At 38.1% G+C, this 24,938-nt stretch overlaps 1 long non-coding RNA gene across 1 annotated transcript; it reads right to left on the bottom strand.

Annotated features, from left to right (window-relative positions):
• Nucleotides 1-11,704: 11,704 nt before the first annotated feature.
• Nucleotides 11,705-14,477, bottom strand: LOC139798719 (uncharacterized). Its single transcript, XR_011726962.1, has 3 exons — nt 14,394-14,477; nt 13,183-13,301; nt 11,705-12,018 (listed from the first exon to the last, which is right to left on the bottom strand). It is a non-coding gene; the product is annotated as an uncharacterized lncRNA (long non-coding RNA).
• Between the last annotated feature and the right edge of the window lie 10,461 nt (nt 14,478-24,938).

Below are 24,938 nucleotides of genomic sequence, written 5' to 3'. Positions count from 1 at the left end.
CCTGGTCCTCAGAATAGAACCAGTAAATTGAGTAAATTCTCAAGTTTGATCATTTGCATTGGAAACCTTAAAACGGAAATCAGAAGTGTTAAGTAGTGATTTTAATCAATTAATAATTAATTCTTAAAATTGTTTCAAGGAAAACTGGGTATGATTTTTGTGGTTGCTTCAGGAGGTAGAAAACTGTAGTTAGTTCTAGAGGAAAATGTATGATCTCTAATTAAGTGAGGGCTACCTTCAACACTTGTGTTTAATACAGAAATTCTTAAAGGATATGTTTCATGTATTATTCCAGAGAACTGCTGAGTACAATAAAACCTAATTTTGTCCCTGCAGGGAGGATAAGCAAAACCTTGGGCATTATTATCTGTTCTAATCAATGTTTTTATAGGTAGACTAATTTTTTCGTGACTGGAAAGGGGAAACAGGGGCTCAGGTAATGAGTAAGCATTGCAAGCAACATAACCAACAAATACTTTGATAACACAGTAAAAACCTGAAGAGGTTTTATCACTTTAATATCAGTTGAATAAGGACAATTACTCTTGACTGATATCAATCTAAGGTTTCTGATGGTTATCATTGAGAAATTAGTACTGGAATGCAGATGAGGAAATGAATTTAAAAGTCTGGGTTTTTTTCTGATTTCACATGCTCAATACCCAGACATCGAAGTTTGTGGGAGCTTGTAGTTGAAGTGATATTTTTCCTGTATCTCTCATCCTGCTCATTTTAAAGTCAAAACGCTATAGGCTAAGCATTTCTAAGAGGTCCCCAATCAATGACATTTGAAAGGATTTTTTTGTTGTTGTTACTCACATTCTCATTTTTTCTTGTTTTTTTGATATTAGTTTTCAGCCCAGAAAAATTAAATTATCCACATGGGATGGTACCACCTAAAATTTGTCAGTTAGGTTTTGGTCTGGATGTGCTGTTCCCTCTGAAAATCAAAATAATTGCTCACATTGACCTTGAGCACTTTGCACCATGGAACTAAATGGTTCCATTGCAATGTTACTGGATTTTCAGAGCATTTGAGTCTTTATTGGAAAGCCTGTTATAACAGAAGCAAAATGGGAAGAGTTGAAGAAATGCTATTAAATACAACAGGCCGATTCAAAAAGCCCACAAAAAGAGGATATTATTCTGCAATAGTTATACATTAATTTCTGAAGCCCTTGTTTTTCTTCAGCCAAGTTCAATTTTGTGAGTCTCATTAAATACTGTGTATTTTGTACACTCATATCTCCCTGTGTTTGTGAGTCTCACTTTTTCCATTGAAAATACCTCTTTTACATAGCCTGAACTCTCTCCGGTTGCAGAAGTGTCACTCCTATTGTGTACTGGTATAACTGAAAGAACATTAGGATTTGTTGTGTAAATGTGAGAACATGCCATCTGTTTGGCAATGGGAAGCTGAAAACTGAGGGAAAACATTAGAGGTGTTAGAATACCTACCAGCTGGAAACTGAGGGAAAACATACGAAGAAATAAAGTATCTGCCAGTTGGAAAACAGGAAGATACAGCTGGCTGCAAAATGCCTACTTTAAGAGTGCTAATGCAGATGGAAAGCTGCAGAAAGACATGCTGAGAAAAAGTTCTTAAAGACAGCCTTGAACTAGAAAATTAGTGGATGTGAAGGAATTGCTAGGGAAGGTAATCTTGAAAATGTGTTTTTTATTGTGATGTAGGTACCAGTGTTCTGATACATTGCATGCCTGGGATGTTTATATTCCCAGCTAAAAGCCAGTAGAAAATTATATTAAGGGAAGGAGCAAAATAACTTCAAGTAGGAGAAATTACATGGGCATTGTCAGCTCCACAGTGATCTCTGTGTGGTTTGGTAATTAATAACTTCAGAAGCAGAGATAAACACTCTACTGTTCCTGTTTATTTGATAGTCTTGATTAATTAAAATACAAGTTTCCTTTAAAAACTTGAGAACTGCCTTTAATTATATCACTAAGTGTGGCACTTTGTTCTTCAGTCGCATTACACAGTGCATGCAGCCAGTTTTGCTGATTGAAGAGGTTTAAAAAATAAGGCAGGCTGTGTGGACATTTAGTAGCTGACTACAGCAAAATTGGTTAATGACGAGTATCATCTAAATGAGGCAGCAAGCTGAAAGACTCATAATCTCTCCCCATGCACAAATTTTAATTAAATAATTATAATGTCCTTGTTGTAATTATTTATCAGTAACTATGCTCCTGAGTATTGTCTCTTTTGCTTTCATCTGTTCTGTCAGCTCAGCTGTACAATGAAAAAATCAGTTTAAAAGATCTGGTATGATTAATTCTTATTACCGAGGGTCCTATTCTGCTGCCATTATTCAGCCTGATTAGTACTTTACTGCACAATTAGTCACACTGAATACAGAGGCTGTATGTGTGCATTAAGGTGCTGCTCAAAGGGATGGCAGAATTGGACCACAACTAACAAGAGATTTGGGACTGATGGTCTAACAGGATGGCTAAGATACCAGTTCATATTTTCATCTTCCTCATGAGAAGTCAAACAAGAAAAGAGCCCCATGAAGGCTTAGGGTGCCTCTGAGCATAATCCAAATTCTCTGTGTCTGTTCTGGCACCTGTGCACATGGACAGCAGCTCAGCCCCCACAGTTTCCAACTCTGGGCTGAAGTGTGGGTCCCACGCATTTTCCTTCCAGCAACTGAGCTGGACTCCCTCTTCTGTTTCATTTATCAGTCCTCGCTTTAAGTAACATATTGGTTGATGGAGCACTGGTCTGAGGCTGTGGAAGACCCAAATTCAATACTCTCCTCACCCTTAGGGGGAACATAAAGCATTTTTCCACGTTAAGGAGACTGTTCTGAATTATGAGACTATTTCTTGAAGTGAGCTACGGTGCTATATATCACAAGTGGAAACTGTCTGCAGTCACACAGGTATGAGCTCAGGTCAACTCCCTTTATAAGTCTCTGTGTCTTCCTTCAGTCTGGTCTCTATTTTCTTGCCATGTCAGCAGCTATCAATAAGATTGCAGTTTTTAAATGAAACTTAAACAATTTTGTGAAGTTGGTTTCATTTAACAGTTAAACTGCCTGCGTAGATAAGAGTTCATGACTACTCAAATCCCCAACACAGATATCTCCTGTTGTGACCCAATAGAGACCAAACAACCTGTGTAAGAATAAAACTAAAGGAATTGATGTTGAGTCTCAATTTTTTTTTCTTAAAACTGCCAACAGCCTTGAGACCCAGTTAAAACATTAATATAAGAAAGTTCTGTCTATTGTATAAAGAAAAAAAAAAATCAACAAACCACATCAAGAGCTGTAGGGCAAAATGTGGTGTAATGCATCACAACCAACAGTGATCCTGCCAGCTCTCAATCAGATGGTTTAGCAATTCCCAATACAGCCCCACTAAATGCATGTAGATGGCAGCAGTAACTGCACTGCCAAAGCCAAGTCACTTCACTGGTGATTGAATGGCTTTTTGCTACTCACCTGCAAATCCCAAGATGAGCAATGGAAGACGGAGAGTCAAAGAAAACCTAGGGACAACTTGAACCAGCAAAGACTTTTTTTTCAGCAAAACATGGATTTAGTAATGTGTGTGTCATACTTGGAGAAATCTACTCTTATGTTGAGGATGAAATTTCTGGGGTAAAAACTGCCTCTGTTTTTGTACCCAGATGAGCTGGGACACAGACTTGATACAAAACCACCCATGCCCAGGCAAAACCCCAGTCAGCAGGTAGACTCATAATTCCCCATACATAATAAAAAAATATTTAGATGGCTACTATAAAGCAATAGAATACCTGAAAGTCAGACAGAGTGAGCATAGGTATTACAAACAACAGCTTACTAATTACTAAGTAATAGAGCTAGAATGTGATTAATCTGAGGTCAAAGACCTCATATATTATGAATCAATAATATAAAAGATAAGCAATAATATAAAGTAATAATATAAAATAATATAAAATATAAAGTAATATAAAAAACCAACAGCAAGGACAGGTCCAAGTTAGCATATAAAACAATTTCTTAAACACTGAGTTTCCTTCTTGACAGAAATTTTTAAATACAAAAATTCAGTATAGTTTCTGGATATTTAATTCTTTAGGATAAATCAGAACTATACAAATCTTGATTCCTGTGAAAAGTAAATTTGAGCACTAAAATACAGGAAGAGTGTACGAAAAAAGAATTAGAATATAGTTATATGCAACTATTTTAAAATAAAAAATCCTACAATAACATGAAGGAATGAAATTTGCTAGAATGGGAGGATAGATATTAGAACTGACTGTGTGTGTTATTTGTCTGTGTTTAGAGACATGACAAGCAGTTACACCTTGAAATATGAGGAAAGATGAATGCCTCAGCAGTCATGTTTCTGAAATGGAAAATATTGGTGTACTTGAAACCATATAATTAAATTACTCAGTTAAGAGGTGTTATAAACTGTATGAAACCTTTTTCAGTGGCGTGCAATTGTCACAAAGCAAGAATGGCTTGGGAAAGATGATGCTACAGAAATGCAGAGTAATTTCATGCAGAAAAAAAAAAAAAAAAAAAAAAAAAGGCATCTTTATTCAGGGTACCTGGCAATAGTTATCTGTAGAGGAAAAACATTTTTCACTCCACCTAACGCAACTTCTATAAGCAATGCAGGATTTCTCTCTAAAAACCTATCAGACACAAAGAAGTGACTGGGCCTGTACTGGTAGCATTCAGTCCATCTCTTTCACTAAAGGATTTAAAAGTTACCAGGCATAAAAAATCAGCAAATGAAGTAGAAGTTTTTATCTTTGATCATAATACACAAACTCGAGAGCAAAGGGTTGATTCCTAAGCTGTACACAAAATTTAATAAAGAAAGGGAAGACAGGAGTTAACCCATGTCTGTGTCTTTATACAAAGCCAGCTTTTACAGAATTCCCTGCAGGTGGTACCTGGCTCCAACTGGGAAGCAGCGTGTGTTTCCTAATGTTAATGTGCCATGCTGGAGATGGTGGGGACAGAAAAGAACCCTTTCCCTCAACTGATGTTGGTGTTTGCAGTTCCTAAAATCTTGCTAGTAGTGACCTGAATAATAGACATCCTGGTGGGCACAGCCCCTTAGTATCTACTGGGTTGCCTGTTTAACACTCCCCTTATAAAGTCTGCATTACACAAAATGAAAACCAGTTATCAATCTTGTTATAGGATGTTAGAATTTTTATGAAGAAAAAAATCATTTTTCTATTGATTGAATGATAATTTTCTATTAAAAGGTTTTTCTAAAAAAAGAATTAGCCTTCAAATACATCAGAAGTAACAGTAAGAAATTCTTTTAACTGTATCAGGAGGAACACACTAAATAAGTGTCTAGGTCAACTGGACCACTAAAGTTGTAATTAAAAAGGATGAAGTGATTGTGGAGAAATTACATGAATTCTTTGTAATCAGTCTTCCCTAATGAGGATGAGGCAGACATTTCTAACTCAAGGTTAATTTTTACAGATGAGGCATTGTCAGAGAGAGTGGCCTCTGAAGATGAGGCATTAGAGCAACTAGATAAAGTTAATGGTAGAAAATCCCTGGGGCTGGATAGTATTAATTTGAGAGTTTTAAAAGGGAAAAACAAAAAGTAGCTGAACTACTAAAACTAAAATATGTAATATTCCTCTAATAGCAGGAGCCATTCCTGAGGATTGATTTTTATCTAAAGAGAGAAAGAACAAAAGATGACCTTGGGAATTATAGAAAAGAGAACTGTCCTTTAGTACCACTGAAATTGTCCAAAACCATTTCCATAACCAGCCATTAAAGGGCCTTTTTAAAACTGTCTAGGTATTATTGCTATGAATACATGATAGATTTTCAAATTGATCTTCACACTTTCTTTGAGTGTAATTCTTATTTTTCCAACCTTACATAAAACATGGGTGGAAGACACAGCAGTTTACCTAGGAATACAAGTAAGTATCATTTACCTTGAGTTGCAAAAATCTTCTAACAATGTCCCTTGCTAAAGACTGTTGCCAAATACTAATGACAGCAGACTGACACCAGAAAATTCTGTCATGTATCAAAAAATGGTGGGTGGACAGGGTATAGTTCGTGAGTACTCATTGGACAGACTGTTTAAATGTTTAAACTGAATGTTTAAATGTTGTAATCGGAAACTTCCGTTGTTGAAAAATAACTGAAACACTGTAAATTCTCCAATGGCTTGCAGGAGGGATGAGCCATTTTTCCAGACATTTTTTTTGTTTTGCAGAGACCAGCAGAACTGTATTACCACCACTGAAGAAATAAAAGGGAAAGGGGTAGAGAAAGGGAAAGGAATAGGGAAAAGGAAAAGGAAAAGGAAAAGGAAAAGGAAAAGGAAAAGGAAAAGGAAAAGGAAAAGGAAAAGGAAAAGGAAGGGGAGGGAAGGGAAGGGAAGGGAAGGGAAGGGAAGGGAAGGGAAGGGAAGGGAAGGGAAGAAAAAGAAAAGAAAAGAAAAGAAAAGAAAAGAAAAGAAAAGAAAAGAAAAGAAAAGAAAAGAAAAGAAAAGAAAAGAAAAGAAAAGAAAAGAAAAGAAAAGAAAAGAAAAGAAAAGAAAAGAAAAGAAAAGAAAAGAAAAGAAAAGAAAAGAAAAGAAAAGAAAAGAAAAGAAAAGAAAAGAAAAGAAAAGAAAAGAAAAGAAAAGAAAAGAAAAGAAAAGAAAAGAAAAGAAAAGAAAAGAAAAGAAAAGAAAAGAAAAGAAAAGAAAAGAAAAGAAAAGAAAAGAAAAGAAAAGAAAAGAAAAGAAAAGAAAAGAAAAGAAAAGAAAAGAAAAGAAAAGAAAAGAAAAGAAAAGAAAAGAAAAGAAAAGAAAAGAAAAGAAAAGAAAAGAAAAGAAAAGAAAAGAAAAGAAAAGAAAAGAAAAGAAAAGAAAAGAAAGAAAGAAAGAAAAGAAAAGAAAAGAAAAGAAAAGAAAAGAAAAGAAAAGAAAAGAAAAGAAAAGAAAAGAAAAGAAAAGAAAAGAAAAGAAAAGAAAAGAAAAGAAAAGAAAAGAAAAGAAAAGAAAAGAAAAGAAAAGAAAAGAAAAGAAAAGAAAAGAAAAGAAAAAAGAAAGAAAAGAAAAGAAAAGAAAAGAAAAGAAAAGAAAAGAAAAGAAAAGAAAAGAAAAGAAAAGAAAAGAAAAGAAAAGAAAAGAAAAGAAAAGAAAAGAAAAGAAAAGAAAAGAAAAGAAAAGAAAAGAAAAGAAAAGAAAAGAAAAGAAAAGAAAAGAAAAGAAAAGAAAAGAAAAGAAAAGAAAAGAAAAGAAAAGAAAAGAAAAGAAAAGAAAAGAAAAGAAAAGAAAAGAAAAGAAAAGAAAAGAAAAGAAAAGAAAAGAAAAGAAAAGAAAAGAAAAGAAAAGAAAAGGATACCCAGCAAAACATCAGCAATACCTGTAGCAATCTTTGAGAGAGGGCAGCACTTCCCAGGTGGTTCCTTGAGCTGTGGGGCTTGTGTGTGCCTGGAGGACAGGAGGTGATTGCTCCCTGCTCTGCTCCCCAGTGGGTTGCACTGCACAGGGGGCAGCACAGCTGCCATGGAGCTGCAGGCTCTGCTTTGAAAAATAGATTGCAACTGCTAGGAGCAAAACTGCTGAAGGAGGGTCTAGGCAGCTTTTTGGTGAGTAGAAATAGGTTTGTCACACAAAAGAAGACAAAAATACCACGGGATGTCTTCAAGCCAAATATCCTTGATGTTCATACGTTTTTAGCTCACTACTGCAGTTTGCTAAAGTTCTTTGATTCTGGAATTTCATTAAAGAAAAAACTATTCTTGGAGGATATTTACTTTGTTAGGGATATGAAATGGTTAAAGAGTGTTGCAGAAAGAAAGGATTGTGAAAATCATGAAGAATAATGAAGAAAGACTTATTCTGTGGCACATGAAATCATTAGAGATGATATGCAAAGCTACACACAATCAATGGCTAGATGGATAATATTTCACAAATAATTTTGTATCCAAAGCACTCTAATAACCTATGATTGCTTGCGAAAGATGTAGGTTGATGCCAAAATGGGGTTTACAGCTAAATCCAGCACTTCATGGGAATTTTTTCATTATCAAAACTATAAATAAGTTTTGACAGGTGCTAACTTGCTTACTGTAATCACAGTTAAGGTCTGGAATAATGTTTAGCAAAACAGTAACTATAGTTCCCACAGACTATTGACAACTGTGATGGTAGAGCAATGCAGCTTTTGACATCAGTGCTGGCTTGAAGTGAACCTTTGTAGCTTCTTTTAAAAAGAAAAACTGTGGCTTCATTGTATTAATGGGCTATATTTGTTGCTGAGCTAGCAAAGCATCAGTAACTACGCTTTCAAGTTTTGTCGTGGTTATATAACTAATGAGATGATGCTACTTTCCAAGAGGGGAGACAGTAGTAAATTAAATTAGTTCTTAATGCAACCACACCATATTAGGGCTTCTGGCAATTTAGCTGTGTTTGTTAAAGGTATGATTTCTTCATAATTGTAACCAAATAGGCCAGTGAAACTTCCTAGGGCACTGTAGACCAGGCCAGAGTGACTTATTCATTTACATGTTAATGGAGTCTGCTCCAAGTAAAGTTAATTGAAGAACATGCATAAAGATTTGTTTGCTCTGTGGACAGATGCAATGGAAAAATCTGTTTAAAGCCATGCACCAGGTTATGAATATTGATGTGAATGGGAAAGTAAATTATTATGGGAAAGTCATTTTTACCACATACCACATACAAATAAACTAGTTTGAATTCCACAGAGGCAAAAACATATACACAATTTCATACAGTCCTTAATTTCAAATTAGAGACTGCAGTGATTAAGAAATTAATATACTCCTTGTTTCCCTATTTTCCATCTTGCAGTGTTTCTCTATTTCTAGTTCTAAATTGCTGATTCTCAGCTGTTAAGGTGGGCAGCCTCAGGGGGGTGTGCAATATGTCCTTGAAGCCCCTATGAATATGCCAGCTGACCTGTGTCTTTCCCTTGTATTTTCTCCACATTTTCTTCAGAAGCCATGTGAAAACAGAACATTCCCTCCAAGGGATAGCAAGCAAGCAAGGCTGGGGACTGATTTGCTGGAGCTTGAGGTGTGAGGATGTTTTTTTTCCAGTTCCCCAACCACAGCTCACCAAGAGATGTATATATGCCCTGAGCAGCATACACCTGAAAGGGGAAATGAGAGACTGGGGCTGCAGGAGGTTGAAGCAGCTGGGAAACATGTGGGTATTCACCCATGTGTGGGCACAGACCTAGTATAAAGAGATGCCAAAATTATTTAATTAAGGAAGTTCAGACCAATAAAAAAATTGTGACCATTGTGAAGCTGATATATTTTGGGATTTTCTTGTCTAAATGTAAGACCTAGTGCCATCTCAGGGATCCTTTGACTCTAGCTGTCATTGAGAGGGATTACAAAGATCTTTTGTATATCCAGTGTTATATCTGGCACCCCCATGTAGATATCTGAGATACTCTGCAACCTCTAAAATGGCACTAGACAGCTATGCTTAAGAAAAAATTTGGGCTTTCAGGATGTGATTCATTTTGAGATTAAGACACCTGAATGTAGACATCTACATATAGCTGTTAACACATGGCCTGTGTACCTAAACCCCAGAAACAGACTATGGGATTAAAATTAGTTGCCAAAATGTAGTATGATTTGACATGCCCTTGGAGTTATCTGAGACATCCATGTGGGGCTGGTAGAAATTAGTGCTGAGACCTTTAGGAGTAGAAGCTGGAGGCCAGGTGGGACACCTGGCAATGGAAATGCCTGCAATGGAGATGCCTACGCCCAGCTTTGATCAGTCAACTGAATAGTCACTGCTAGTCAGTATTCAGGGAATACTAAAATAATGAAGTTTCCCTAAACCATCATGTAAGTGTTTTCACAGAAACTAGCAAATGACACTTTATATTGTTTTTATGTTCTATGTTCTTTTAGTTCTTGCAAATATAATGTTGTTACTCACAGCATCATCAAAGATATGTTCAGATATCTTTGGTACGGTTACAGAAATTGAGGCAGAAGTGCAATGCCATAGGTGCTTGGGGTGAATTTCAGGCTCTCTGATACCATAAACCCCCAAACAACCAGAAAGCAACCAAAACATGATTACATCCTTTTTTCTTTCACTGTACCATCTGCAAGGGCAACAAGAAAGACTGCAAACTAGAGGCTACATCCCTGTCCTCCCTGGTCCCAGCCAGATGCTTCTGCTACTTCCTGGAACTGCCTCTGGGACTTACCTGATCCCATGGAAATCAGATTTAGGGAGCTAAATTGGCAGAAAACTAACATTTGCAAAAAGATGAATAATGATAACTAAGTAAGCAAACATTCTTCTGACAGTTTGGTGAGCTGAATCACTTCACTCCGGAGTTGGACAAGTGCCAAAGCCAGCACATAGATAGCTACAAGAATGAAAAAATGAGACATTTTTATGGCAACTTGGTTGCAGGTTGACTAATGTGTAATAATATAACCCTATTCTCAGGTGGCTGATTTTAAAATAACGCTGGACAATTGCAATGTCAATTAAATGTGATCACCTTGGTGACCTAGACAGGCTGGAGAGCTGGGCAGAGAGGAACCTAATGACGTTCAACAAGGGCAAATGTAAGGTCTTTCCCCTGGGGTGAAACAACCCATCAGTCTAGGTTAGAGGCTGACTTGCTGGAAAGCAGCCCTGAGGAGAAGGATTTTGGAGTCCTGGTGGATGATAAGTTGACTATGAGCCAGCATCATGCCCTTGTGACCAAGAAGGCCAATGATCCCCTGGGGCACATTAGGAAGAGTAAGGCCAGTTGGTCAATGGAGGTCGTCCTCTCCCTCTATTCTGCCCTAGTGAGGCATCATCTGGAAAACTGTGTTCAGCTCTGGGCTCAGAAACATGGAATTGTTGAAGGGAGTCCTGTGGAGGGCAACAAAGATGATTTGGGGACTGGAGTGTCTCTCTTATGAGGAAAGCTTGAGAGTGCTGGGACTGCTTAGCCTGAGAGGAGAAGACTGAGAGGAGACCTTATCAGTGTCTGTAGCAGGGTGACTGTAAGGAGGATGGGGCCAGACTCTTTTCAGTAGTGCCCAGCAACAGGACGAGGGGCAATTGGCACAAACTGGAACACAGGAAGTTCAAATTAAACATGAGGAGAAACTTTTTCTAAAGGTGACAAAGCACCAGAACAGGCTGCCTAGAGAGGCTGTATGGTCTCCTTCTTTGGAGACATTCAAAACCTGACTGGATGCAACCCTGTGTAGTGTGCTCGGGCAATCCTGCTTTAGCAGGGGTGTTGGACTAGATGATCTCTAGAGGTCCCTTCCGACTCCATGATTTTGTGGTTTTGTGAAATGCTTAAAACACCATTCAATTTGGTTTTTGTAGTGGAAAAATACTCTGAGTAATGCAAAGATAATTAATGGCATTTGTGTTTTTCTTACAGATTTCTAATGCATGGTGCTTTATGAAAGCTACTGAAAAATCCTGAGTCACAGAAACACATGTAAGTGAGAGAGAGAGACGAGGTGGGGAGTGTCACAGCATGTCAAGCCCAAAGCCCAAGGTCTGTATTGTGCCCTTTGTAATGGAGCTCCCATGTTTAGCAAGAGCTACATCAGAGGTATGTGGAGTGTGATCATCACAAGGTGGCTTTTATTCTGAGCAGCTGAAAAGACAACAGAAAACTGTACACAAGTACGCAGAGAGGTCATCACATACGTAATGAAGCTGTGTGCATTTTGGGAGGGTGTCCAATTGATCATGCTGCTTCTTCACTCTAATGTGTAGTTGAGCTTCACATGTCTGTTATACTTTGCCTTTGCACTGCTGGCAAGTTTTTACCTTATAAATTGCTATGGATTCCCTTTCAAATGTTTATTTCATTAGCACACAGATCTAATAAGACTGAGTCAACAGGCTCAGAGCTGCTAATCTATCCCTGTCAGATATGACGTTCTACAAACAAGGTGTCTTGTTTCCTTGGACAGGAGCTGGATTTGTTGGATGCCAACAGTTTGGTTGCTTAATGAAATCTCCTAACAGCTGAAAGAAATTGGAAACAGTAAGTTAGATTTAATTTAAAGATGAAAAAGGAAGGAGGGAAAGAGGGAAAGAGGGAAGGAGGGAAGGAGGGAAGGAAGGAAGGAAAGAAGGAAGGAAGGAAGGAGGGAAGGAAGGAAGGAAGGAAGGAAGGAAGGAAGGAAGGAAGGAAGGAAGGAAGGAAGGAAGGAAGGAAGGAAGGAAGGAAGGAAGGAAGGAAGGAAGGAAGGAAGGAAGGAAGGAAGGAAGGAAGGAAGGAAGGAAGGAAGGAAGGAAGGAAGGAAGGAAGGAAGGAAGGAAGGAAGGAAGGAAGGAAGGAAGGAAGGAAGGAAGGAAGGAAGGAAGGAAGGAAGGAAGGAAGGAAGGAAGGAAGGAAGGAAGGAAGGAAGGAAGGAAGGAAGGAAGGAAGGAAGGAAGGAAGGGATTGAAGGTTGTATTAAATTTAAGATTTTTGAGTAGTAGCACTCTGGTGTAATTTCATTTATGTAATACAAGGTTTCTGCGGGTATCTCCACTAACTTGGCTAATTTAGGCACTTTGAATAACTGTCTGTTAAGAGAGAGTATGGAGAATACAGCTTCTAAACTTAGGTGCTGTGTATCACACCTCAGTTAGATGCCCCAGATATAAGTTTAGACATGGTGAAAAAACCCCCATTTGTGTCTAAGTCAGTCAGTGGACCATTTGAAAACACATATAATAACAAACCATCAGAAAGTGAAATGGAGAACCAGGGGTCATGGTAAACCCTGCTGTCTCCAGCATTTTCATCTAAACAACAGGTGCTGTGATGACACAAACTTAGAAGAAATATCCTTCCTTCACTGGACTATATAAAATTGATGGAAAGAAATTAGCAGTAAAGAGTTTCCAGATCAGGGTTTTGTCTCTTGGGGGTAACAAAATAGAGTCTGAAAGGCACACTATCGCATTTCAGCAATTGGGTACCATGCTTTGCTAGGTTACTTGAGACATTACAAGTAATGTATTGTTTAGTTGTACCCATGTACACCATTAAAGCTATTCCAGTGTGGCATAGAGTGAGCAAGCTGAGGTCATAATATGCCAGCTGGAGAATATTAGGGAAAAATGTTCCTTCAATTTCTGCTTAATGTTCTGATGAAATTAAAGAAGCCACTCTCTTTTACTGCAGATATGTTTACTTACACTTCTTTATAACAACCCTTCTCTGATTTACACAGGCTCCTGTAGTGTCTCTTGCTATTTCCCATTCTTTAATTTCTCACAGACTTTTCAGGAATGAGTTCTTTATTTTCATCGTGTTTCTGTTGCAGGGGGAAAAAAAAAAGAGGATGTAATTAACTGTAGCAAGATGTTACTGTAGTTGTTTTGGGGTTTTATTTTTATAATGAAACTATGTTAGAAGGAAAAATTATATAAACACATAAGCCACATTTGGCAATGGTGTACATAAAAGTTGTACGGAGATGAAACCCTATAGGGTTCTTTTAGAGATAATTATTCCAATATGCAAATTAAAATTGTGCATTATTCATTTTTTGTCAAATAATTTTCACTTGCTTTGCTATTCTTATAATAAATATCTGCCAACAGGGTTTCCTCTTAACTCATCTAAGAAAGCCTGTGAAGAACACTCCATATTTAACTCTCTTTTAGATCACTGTGGCTTGAGAATACTTTTAATCTCTTTTCCATTTATAACTGTACTGCTTGACCTTTTTGCAGCAAGGTGTCTTGTATATAAAATGTCAAAGAGAGGATTATAGACATGGGACAAAGATATAGTTTAATTAAAAAAAATCCTATGAGACTGAAAAAGGTTACTGGCCCAGATCACAAATATTTAATGCCAGATTACTATTTATGATGTTAAAATAACAAAAAAGGGTTTATGGGTAACTTGTAATTGACCAACCTTTACAGGTGCATATGATAATATTAAGCTTCAAGTAATAACTTTCATATTAGCTTGGAAATTAGTTTAAAAAATTTAAGAAGTATCTCCTTAATGTTTTCTGTGTGTTACAGAACTATCTTTACAAAGTGAAATAGGTTAATGGTTTAAAGTCTGTTTATAATTCAAAACAGTGCTCTAGGAAACAACAATAAAATGTGTGGGTTTGCAGTTTATTCTTATGTTTTTTAGGGTTTTTTTTCTCTGATATTTAGGCATGGATAGAACCACAGTTTTAATACTGAATGAATGGTTGAGAAAGTCCAGTCTAGATTTGTTTCTGATTTTTCCCCCAAAAATGATGAATCCCAAAGACGAATGGTCCTTCCAGGATTCTCTGCTTATGTTCAGACTGTGAGACAATTTGATGGGACAGTAATTTTTGAAGTTCAGAGACAAAGGAAATCCATACACAAGTACTCCTTGAAAGAACCCAATTTACCAGATAGTTTATGAATCAAAATGAATTCATGATGGCAGTGACTAGATTTCAGCTCAAGACTGGGTATTAACAGAACAAGCATTCTGCAGTGGAGAAACAGGGAGATTCGAATTTACATTTTTTTTACATTTCAATTAAAATAAGAATGTCATAAGTGGAGGTAAAGACAAAGCTCGCAAAGAGGATAAGTATCTGGAGAGCATATTGTCCAAAACATGATGTAAGTATTTACTCAAATAGTAAACACCTTTTTGATGAAAGGATCTAGTAATTTCTATCTTCTAGTTCTAAAAAGCTGATAAATGGAACAGCAGGTTTTCTAAATAAATCTACATGGTTACTGCATGTAGAGAGTACAGACAGTATTTCAGAAAAAAAAATGTAGTTGAATACCTGAGGAAAGTAGCCTGATCTGAAGGTTACACAAGACTATTAAAATAAATGGAGAGATGTTAAAAATTAAAGAAATGTGAGTAAACAGAAAATGTAACATGATGCAATATGGATTTTCCAGGATCATCATGGTAGAAAAGGCTGGTATGATACTTTAGTAAGATAAGAGATATTATAAACAAAGGAAATGCAATGGATCTCATTTATGAAGCTGTCACAAATAAAGCACTTTGCCATGTAGAAGTTGTTAGGTAAGAAGGTGAAGCGTTAGCACCAAAGCAGTAAAGCAGTCAAGAAACTGGCTGGGATGGTTTTGGGTCATTGTTAACACAGAGTCATGAAAGGTGGGTTTGGAAAATCCTGCATTTAAATTCCTCCAGGTTACACTGACACATCGTGTTTAATCTTCAGCACAGAAAACCAGATTAACATAAATAAATTAAATGACCCAACACTTTCAAAATGAATAATACAAGATATGAAGTCATTTGCTTGATGGTGACAGAAGCCCCTCCTTCATCCCACCTGGAACCCACTGCAGCCTCCAGTTCTGCTTCTCAGGGCTCCAGGCTGTCAAGTATTGTAGAGCAGAGACCTTCAGCATCTATCAGTGTGTCCATGTAAAATAGGTGTTAATTAGCACACAGATCTCAGCTGAGTTCCCTGACACTGTATTATCAAGTTACTGTCATTTCCTATGGGTCAATGAATATTGATTGAAACTGGGCAGTTTACACAGCACCTACCCTGTTTGTTGGCAGCAAGTTCTTCCATTTTTATAGGTTTAACTATTCCACATGCCATATGAACCTGGAGCCTAATCCATCACTACAAAGCAGGGCACTTGGAGGCTGTGGCCCCTTTGTCCTTTCAACGATCTAAACCACACCACCTGTATGTCATACAAAGAAACAGACAAAGCAGAGGTTTGTTTTATTACTACAGGTATTCAGATTTTCAGTCAGTGTAGGCTTTTAGTGTTCAGTCAAAAGTCTGTCAGGCTGGATATGAAACTGAAAACAAATATCTTGTTGCCTTTACATTCAGAAATATTTGGTATGTTTGTAGTCTTTAATAAATATTTTGTGCAAGTAGAAATCACCACTATTACACCTATTACTATTTACTCCTTTTGATTGTAGAGCTATATTAAAACATGTAAAATCTTCATTTTAAGCAAGCATACAACAGTCATATAGCTTAGGCCTTCCTTCCTTCCTTCTTCCATACTCTGTCTTCTGAAAGAAAATGTTTTCAAACCTGTTATGAAGAAGAAATTCGTTTAGCATCACCAGCTACAGTGATCCTGGAGGTTGTATCAAATCCAGCCTATGCCACTATATTTGCACTTCAGATTCGTCATCTGTGGCATTGTCACAATGTTACCATTGCCCATCCTGTGAGACATATGGGCTGCTCCTGTAAACCTGGCAGGGACAGACCTCACATTGACTTCACTCTTTTCAGGCTCTAGCCTTCACTTTTGTCTGCTGATCTGACAGGGAATAACAGAAAGGGCCATCTTGATCTGACATCATCCTTAGGGCCCATGTGTTTTCAGATTTTGCCAGTTCCTGTTGAATTCTGATAAGGCATAGAGCAAGGGTTTCCCACAGTGTAGAGAGATATATCAGCAAAAAAAACCCCAAATCTTTTTTTTTTTTTTTTTTTTTTTTTCCCCTAGAATAGGGTTTATCAGACATAGGTCTATGACTCCTGTCTAGGTGTGCAGAGAATGGCAATGATCTTTTCCTTCCATACTCACTTTTCCAATCCTTCTTTTAATCCTTTTCAGTTCTTACTGTGCTGGGTATAAGTTTGAAAACATGGCTCTGCAAATATCCTAGAAACAGAATTTGGTGAGGTGATGCCCATTAGAATCAGCTGGTGGCCTGAAAGACTGCTCTTATGAGATGTATGTTGTTCAAAAACTTCAGGAGGTGCCTTGAGCAGTGTCGTCACGTAGCAGTGACACTTAGTCAGGGTATATATATTACAGATAAACTAAACTAAAGGCTTGCTTCCAGTAAAAGCAGGAGTTGTCAGTCCCTCTCCCACCTACTCTGTTCTTTCCTGCCCTTGTCTCTGCTCCCAGCTGCTTGATCTTTTCCTCCTTTCCATCACTCTGGTACTCATCTGAGCACAGGGTAAGGTGGGTCAATCTACTAACCTGGCAAAAAAAATATTATTTTTTCTTTTTTTTTGCTTGGGGCTTTTGCTAGATTTGTTTTCTGCAGTTGTAATGCCTTTAATTTGCCCCCCATGCCATCCACAGAGCATTGGCTTGGGCTGCTGGGCACCATGAGCTGGACTCAGCCCACAGTGTGAGTGTGAGGAGAGCACGGGTGCAGCAGAGAGCAGAACTCCCCGAGGCAATGGAGAGCCAGTACCTTGGTTGCCACCACCCCCTAGTATGCAGCCAGAGGCAGAACTTTTGCAGTGTTTGACAGGGCACTCAACTCAGCTTTTGTTTTCCTCTCCCCCTGAGTTCCCCTTGAACTTGCTTGCTGATCCTTCCAGCTTTTCATTTCAGGAGAGGGTTGCTCGGATGACAACTGGCTATGCAGCGTGCACACTTGAAAAGATGCACGAGGGAGGTCATAAACATTCTGCCCTTCAGATCTTTCTGAGGTAGAGGAACTGTATGCCAGACCTTGGAACCACAGCATGAAACTTAGAGACCCAAGTGGCTCTAATTCCAGGGCAGGCAGGCATTCTCTGCAGTGTAAATTTTTGATCTGCAAACTTAAAAAATGAAAACATTTTCAGGCAGGTTCACATTTCCTGAGCAAAACTCATTTAAATTCTCAGGGCTGATCTTAAAGTTCAAGCAGACTCACAACTTGCTATGTGCCCAGTAGCTATTGACAAAGATATTACTCACTGTTCTTGTCTTTCTTTTTTTCCAGAGAAACCTTCCTTACCTTCCTGTGTCTTTCGCAAGTACTATTTTCCATAATCCATCAGATTTCATATTATCAGATTGTTTGAAGATGTATGTTCAGATTTCTTTGCTTGCTTAGCAGTATGTAAACACTGGAGACCTCAGTTAGATTTATATGACAAAGGAAGTGACAGGATCTCTTTGATGATGCTGAGCAAGTAGTCAAAGATATTAGAATTCCGGAGCATGTAGGTTGAAATTAGTGGTTAGGATGTATCCTCCACTAGTGGCACAGTAGATACACAGGGTGATTTACCCCTATAGGTCTTGTGTAAACCCAGGGGGGATCCTGAGGAGCCCTGTACAAATTTAAAATTTATGTCTATCAAGAATTTTGACCCAGATCCGAGAGCTGCCCCAATTGTTCTGCAGGATTATGCCACCTCATAGAAGTGACTCAAAATGGTGACTCATTAGGTGCTTTTCTTAGTCCTGAGCAAAAGTCTAACAGATTATATGTACAAATGCAACACATAAAAAAAATAAATACAGATAGAATGTTACTAATAAATACAGAAATAATAAATACAGAGAGAACTGTGGAGTTTTTCGCAAGTTTAATTCTCCACTTGGAATTTGTATCTATTTAAATATATTATTTGGGAGTAGAGACAGTTATGGTCTTCTTGCTGAAGACGACAATACAAATTGCCATGAGTTATCTGATCTGCAGTTCTGGCAGTTGCATAACTTCTTTCACTTACGTGGGAATTGTATCTCTAGGCACTTTGTTACTTGACCATGTGAGAAAAACTGCATCGTCTGCACATCACTACCTCAGTTCTCCTGGGTACTACAGGCTTACTGACAGCACTATTGCAGATAAGCAGCAAAACATCCAGAGTGCAGTATTATAAAAAACTGCTATGTCCATACCTACTATTATTGCCATACAGCTGCTACCGCTCCTTCAGATTTATTCATCCAGCTGTTTGCCTGGCATCTTCTGCCACTGTGGCAGAAGCTTTCTAATACCATAAGCAGTTGCTTGCTAAAAAAACTGAAAACTTGAAATGTTTCTGTACTGCTTCCAAGCTATAATTCGAAACTTGTGTGATCAGCTGCTCTTCAGGGCCACTGAAAACTCTTTTATGATGAAGCAATGTATTTATGAGACAAAATATATTTTTAAAGGTGAACAACTTATAGTCCCACAAAAGCACAAAACCCCACAATTTATCATAACAATGCTTCCTTTTAGAAGTTTACATTTTCTTTGAAATAAGCTTGAAAAATATCACTAGGAATCCCAGATCCTAGGTTTTGAAATACCAGGAGTCGTGGCAAATGTAAGAAAAGGCAAAAGAATGACTCTCCCTTCTTGGTATGCTCTGAGCCCACCAGACTGCACTGCCTGTACAAAGAATCTTAGAAAGGGTCAGATTTGGTCAGCTGGGAATCCCTGCTATACCGTCCATATGTTTTAACAGGTGGAAGGGTTGCTCAGTTCATTGCTGTTCTGCTTGAAAGTGGGTGGTATTTGGAGAAGCCCAAGGGGTGCCCACTGGGCTGGACCAATTCCAGCATTCTAAAATTGCAACAGATAGGTTGAGACCGAGGCATTCAAAGTCAAACTTTAACTCCTCTGCAGTGGAGAGAAACAGTTTTTTCAGGGGGCATGGAGAGCACTTCAACTAAGCTTCTAATCTCAATTTCTTTCCAGTAACTCTGCTGGAAACTCAGGGAGACAGCTTAATTGGTCCTCTTCTGCACTACTATAAATAATAATAAAATTAATTTCCATGATTCATGCCCAATTCACTAGATGAAAGACATATGTAAGGGGGAGAGGAAGAGAGACAAATGGAAATCAAGGTAATGCTGAGAAAATGTGTCAAGTAAAGTCCTTGCAAACTCTCAAGTTCAACAACATGAAAAAAGCTCAGGAAACCTAACAAGCAAGAGAGCAAAAATGACCTCAGATTTATGAGAAGCCAAAGAGAAGAATAAAGCTTTGCATTTACATTACTGCTGTTTCCATTTCCTGTAGTTTTAGTTTGCTGTACTTATTAATATGAGTTTCTTGGAGCAAACAAGCATCATCAGTTTGCACCTCCATCTAAGACACTCAACAACTGCCATGCAAAACTCAGGGAAGAGTTCATATTCTAAGCATCCGAGGACAGCATTTCCAGGGGAACATCTCAAGATTCATCACTGCTTCTCAGACTGAGAAGAAATGACAGGCAAATATTCACTGCCAGGTGAATAGCAACAAAAAGCTTAATAAACGTGAACTTCCTTAGTCCCAGTTTACTTAGGAATTCATGGTTTTGTAAGGGACTTTTCCAACAAATCATAACAAACTTCAATATTTATAATATTGTTTAACCAAGGAAATTTAAGCTGTAGAGCAATGCTGTTACAGTTTTAACAGGGATTATCAAAGAATCACAGAATGTCTTTGGTTGGAAGAGACTTTCAAGATCATCCAGTCCAACCTTTGACCAACACTGCAAGTTGACCACTAAACCATTTCCCCAAGGACGAGGTCCACATGCTGTTTAAATACCTCCAGGGTTGGTGACTCTACCACTTCCCTGGGAAGACTATTCCAAGTCTGCCAACACTTTCAGAGCAAGAGCTTCAATAATTCATTATTTCATATGAATATAAATTCATACAAAAATGAATTTATGGCATTCTTTATAAAAGTGAATTCCATTTTTAACCAGAAAATGGAATACATTACCTTTCTTAGCACATTTTCCAGCAGCTTCAAAAAAGTCTGGCAGAATTCTAAATCTCTCTCTAATGGTGATGCCATTATGCACATCTTTCTTGAAGGAAATTTCAAAATTATGAAAGCTTTGATGCAAAACCTGGCCTGTAGGAACCCTGCACCAAAATGAAGAAAATAGGAAAATCTCTGTCTGTAGTGACTTTGATTTTTCCCTCCCTTGAAGAAAATATGGCATCTGGCTGCCTTGATGGTTTTAGATCCATCAGGATATGTAAACTTGGAGCAACCATAAAAAGAAATCAGTGACAATTTCTGAGCATTTGAGCTGCTTCTGTGTCTTTCTGGGCTTTTGGATTCTTTCTGCACATTAAGAACTTGAGAAGCTCTGGGCTCCAGTTGTACAGATGGTAAATAAAGCTCCTCAGGGATACAGGAATATCACTGTTGTCTATGCAGCCCCCTTGTAATCCTTGCTCTCCTTAGGCAAATATCTCACTACGTTTCTCTAGTCCTCAGTGACCTCCAAAACAAACTTATAGGAAACAAAGCAGGTTTTAGATGGAAACTCTAAAGCTATTTTTAAAGAGGTTTGCCCAGAAATGTGTTTCTGCCTAACCATTTTAGTTTGAAAGCAATTTTCCAGGAAGAAGAAAATCCTGAAAGTATTAACCAGATCTCTTCAGACTTATGACACTGTAGTTAGTTAGACTCCACTGAAACGATGACTGTGCAGTCAGGGATAAAAATAAAACCCTGGTTCATATTTCATTCATGCTCACAGAGCAAGATTCAGGATCTGCTGCGTAAGCAGTGTTTGACCACTAAAACAGACTCTTTTTTGTTATTTTTTTTATGAGCTACTCCACTGATAATTAACATGACTAAAAAATGAATGTTAGAAGCTGCAATTCTTTAGATCCAGGCTAATGCTCCTAAGTTATCAGTGTTTTGTGTCTAAGAATTTTTTTGTTCCTTTTAACCTCTAGAGAACAGGAAGAACTGTTCCAGTTCCAATAATGTATGATTTTATCTGATTCCCAGAATAATTTTTAACAAGCTGTTCTACCAGACCTAGTGTAGACATTAAGTATGTTTATTCTGTTGATATACTTTGCTGCTGGATTGTGATCAGGTGTTCATGCTGGTTTCATTAGCTTTTTTGGCAGTCATTTACGCAGATGATTATAAACTGTAGCCAATTCACTTGCAGGGTCTAGCAGCAGTGGCTGGCATTTATTTTTAGGGGCTTATATTATTCTTGCCAGGGGGACAGAAAACACAGTTGTGCACCATTGCTCATGCAGCTCAAGGATATCCTAACAGGTCCTTTAGGGTTATCTTTTGCTATTGTCTCCTTCTCAGCATATCTGACCTGCAATAAAAAAATTTGGAACACTGTGAATTGCTGTTCACTATGTACAATCATAGTATCAGACTGGCATCTGAGTGCCCATGTTAGCAATGATGAAGAGGTACATTTCTCTCAAAACAAATGGCTACTGGAATTTCCAGCTCTGATTAAGCCAGTATGCAGGCATTAACCCCCAGAGCTGTGGAGGGTAGGCTTAAGGTGTTCCCACCATGGTGTGTGTTAGAAAACAGAGCCTCTAGGTTTGACTACTCTTGCTTTTCATACTGTCTCCTCTGATTGTCTATACAGAGAGACAGCTTCTGAGCAGAGAGATCTCAGGCTTTACTTCCATAACACCCAGTAACAGCATGGGCTGAAGGGGCTGAGTTGAAACTACAAAGTGTGTATGATAAATAAACTAAAGAGCTGTTCAGAATTTTTTTCCTTGGTAATACTCAGAGGAGATGTTAGATAGATGGGATGCACATGCTACTAGCCTAAACATTAATAGTCTCACCATCCCTATGCAGACATCCAGAAAGTCAGACTGCCTCCTGGCCAGGTGGTCACCAGTCAGGCAAAAGAAGTTGGAACAAGCTATTTCTTGATCTTTCTGAGGCCTCCACATCATAGTTTAAATCATAATGGCATCTTTCTTTTGAGTCCATGAATTGCTAAGTGCTAGCCTGTCAGATATTTAATTCCTATGAGTGTTTTTCTGGAATGAGTCCACAAAGGTGATCCAGGACCTGGAGCACCTCTGCTACGAGGATAAGCCCAGGGATCTGGGATTGCTAATCATGGAGACAAGAAGACTCCAGAGGGACCCTATAGCTGCCTTCCAATACTGGAAGGGAACCTACAGGAAGGCTGGAGAAGGACTTTCTAAAAGAGTATCCAGCATTAGGATAGGAGAAAATGGTTTTAAATTGAAGGAGAGTGGGTTTAGACTAGCTTTTAGGAAGTTCTTCACATGAGTGGCAAGACTCTGGAAGAGATTGCCCAGAGAAGTTGTGGATGCCCCACCCCTGGAAGTGTTCAAGGCCTCTTTGGATGAGGCCTTGAGCAACCTAGTCTAGTTGATAGGTGTAGATGATCTCTAAGGGATCATGTATGATCTCTTATGATCTAGTGATGGATCCCACCCTTCCCACCTAAGCCATTCTATGATTCTATGATTATCTTTCATGTCTTCCACATCTTTGGTTTACAGGCTATCTTCATACATGAACAGTGCTAGCTGTGCCTCATCTGATGCTCAATCTTATGGCCCTGAAGTATCAAGCATTGGTGGCATGGCAGAGAGTACTGAAGAGCTACCATATGTACTGTCCTCAGGAGATGACATACCATGTTCATGTATTTCATGTTGTGTTCCTAGGGCAGAATTTGGTAACTCTGTCTTCATACCAGAAAGGAGGAAATTGTAACAGTCTGTTCTCCAGATTGATTTTAGAGACCACTGAAAAAAAAAACAAAACACCAAAACTCATCTAAAGCAGTTCTTACTTTTCATGTAGGAATGGCTGACATGAACACAGTGCCACACATCTTCCTTTCTGCTTAGTATTTGACATCAGATACCTCATTGACCACTTCCATCAGTTTCTTTTGGAGAAGAAAAAAATGAACATTTCCCATGAAAAGTCCTTGCCATGGAAACTGCTGCCTCCCTTGTTGCTCAGCTTACAGACCCTTAGCCTGGGCAAAGAGCCAAAGAAGAAAGAAAGATAGCACTAGGATGGTTTGGTTTGTGTTGTTTTTTGATCGTGGATACTCTAGAGTTTCGATAGCTGAAAAAGTTGTGAACAGTACAAGGGCCTGTGTGATAATAAAAACCAAAATTGAAAGCCTAATTTTAGAGACTGCTTGGAGTTCACTTCAGGACAAAAAAGAGCTGGAAATCACTCTATAACAACAAATGTTGTGTGATTGCATCAGTTGCATAAAGGCTTTTAAGCGTAAATCTCTTTGAAGATTTTCTATATGGGGAAAATGTCAGTTGGGAGGATCTGGGTAAGTGTCATGGACCCTGTGGAATGTAGTCATGGACTTTGTTTGGTGAGCTGGATGGCTTCCCAGCTATCAGCAATAACACTATGGCCTCAGACAAGAAATGAAAGACAGAAGCTTCTATATTTGGTATAAGCCAAATGTAATCCGAGCCATTTTGAGCAGTAAGGGGGTCTTTCCAGGGGTGATTTCTGTGGCTCTCAGACAAATAACAGGCTTGAGATTCACCCAGAAGTTTTTACCTCTGAGGTTCTCATCCTCCAGGTCAGCCAAGATTTTAAAAATTGGTCTGACAGATACGCTTGAATAACTGTCTCTTCCAACAGCAGATGGGCTCTTGGGCAACCAGTCCTCTGGCAGCAAAGAAGGATATACAAATTCTAGCTCAGTAATTCTTAGATAAGCACAGGCTGCAGTAATTATCACCGGAGATGCTGGAGGAACTAAAAGCAAGTACCTTAATTTAGGACAATTTTAAAGAGATACCAGAACTCCAAAATAAATTAAGGATGTATTTAATTTTTATTCCTTTTCACTGAAATAACCTGCATACTTTGTATCCATTGCATTGTGTATGTACACTCCTCTACTAGAATTTTTATGTTCTATTTGATCCTCAAATCTTCTTACCAATGATCTCTAAGGACCAATGAAGAATGAGGTATTAGGATATAACCTAATATCCTATATATAACTTAGTATTAGGTTACGATATAACCTAATAGTGTATGGGACACTTTTCATATTAAACATAGAATTTCTACACTTTCAAGACAGGAAATAACACAGCTTAGAAAACAATTGTACATGCAGTATACCTCAAGGTTTGGTTGTTATATATAAGCATCTACCATCAAAGCCAATGGAGTTACTCCAGTTAGCACTTGTTAGGTTTTGCTTTTAAATTTAGTATTTCTTCTTTAAGCATTACATGCATTTTACATCATGGTTCAGCAACCTGTGTAACTTCTGTCACTCATAGCCCCATGTGCCATCTAGTGGAAAAGGTCAACCTTAAAATATACTGTCAATCAGAGCTAGGAGGGTATACAGTAGAAAATAAAAAGGAAAAAATACTAAGGAAAAAGGAACTCTTTATCTGAAAAGCAGCACATTTCTAAGTGTAGATATATGATAAGTCAGCGGAGAAGGATAATATTT

This window comes from Heliangelus exortis, chromosome 1, assembly GCF_036169615.1.
Source record: "Heliangelus exortis chromosome 1, bHelExo1.hap1, whole genome shotgun sequence".
NCBI lineage: Eukaryota > Metazoa > Chordata > Aves > Apodiformes > Trochilidae > Heliangelus > Heliangelus exortis.
The sequence above is the reverse complement of the archived record's forward strand: the minus strand, read 5'-3'. Positions and strand labels throughout refer to the sequence as shown.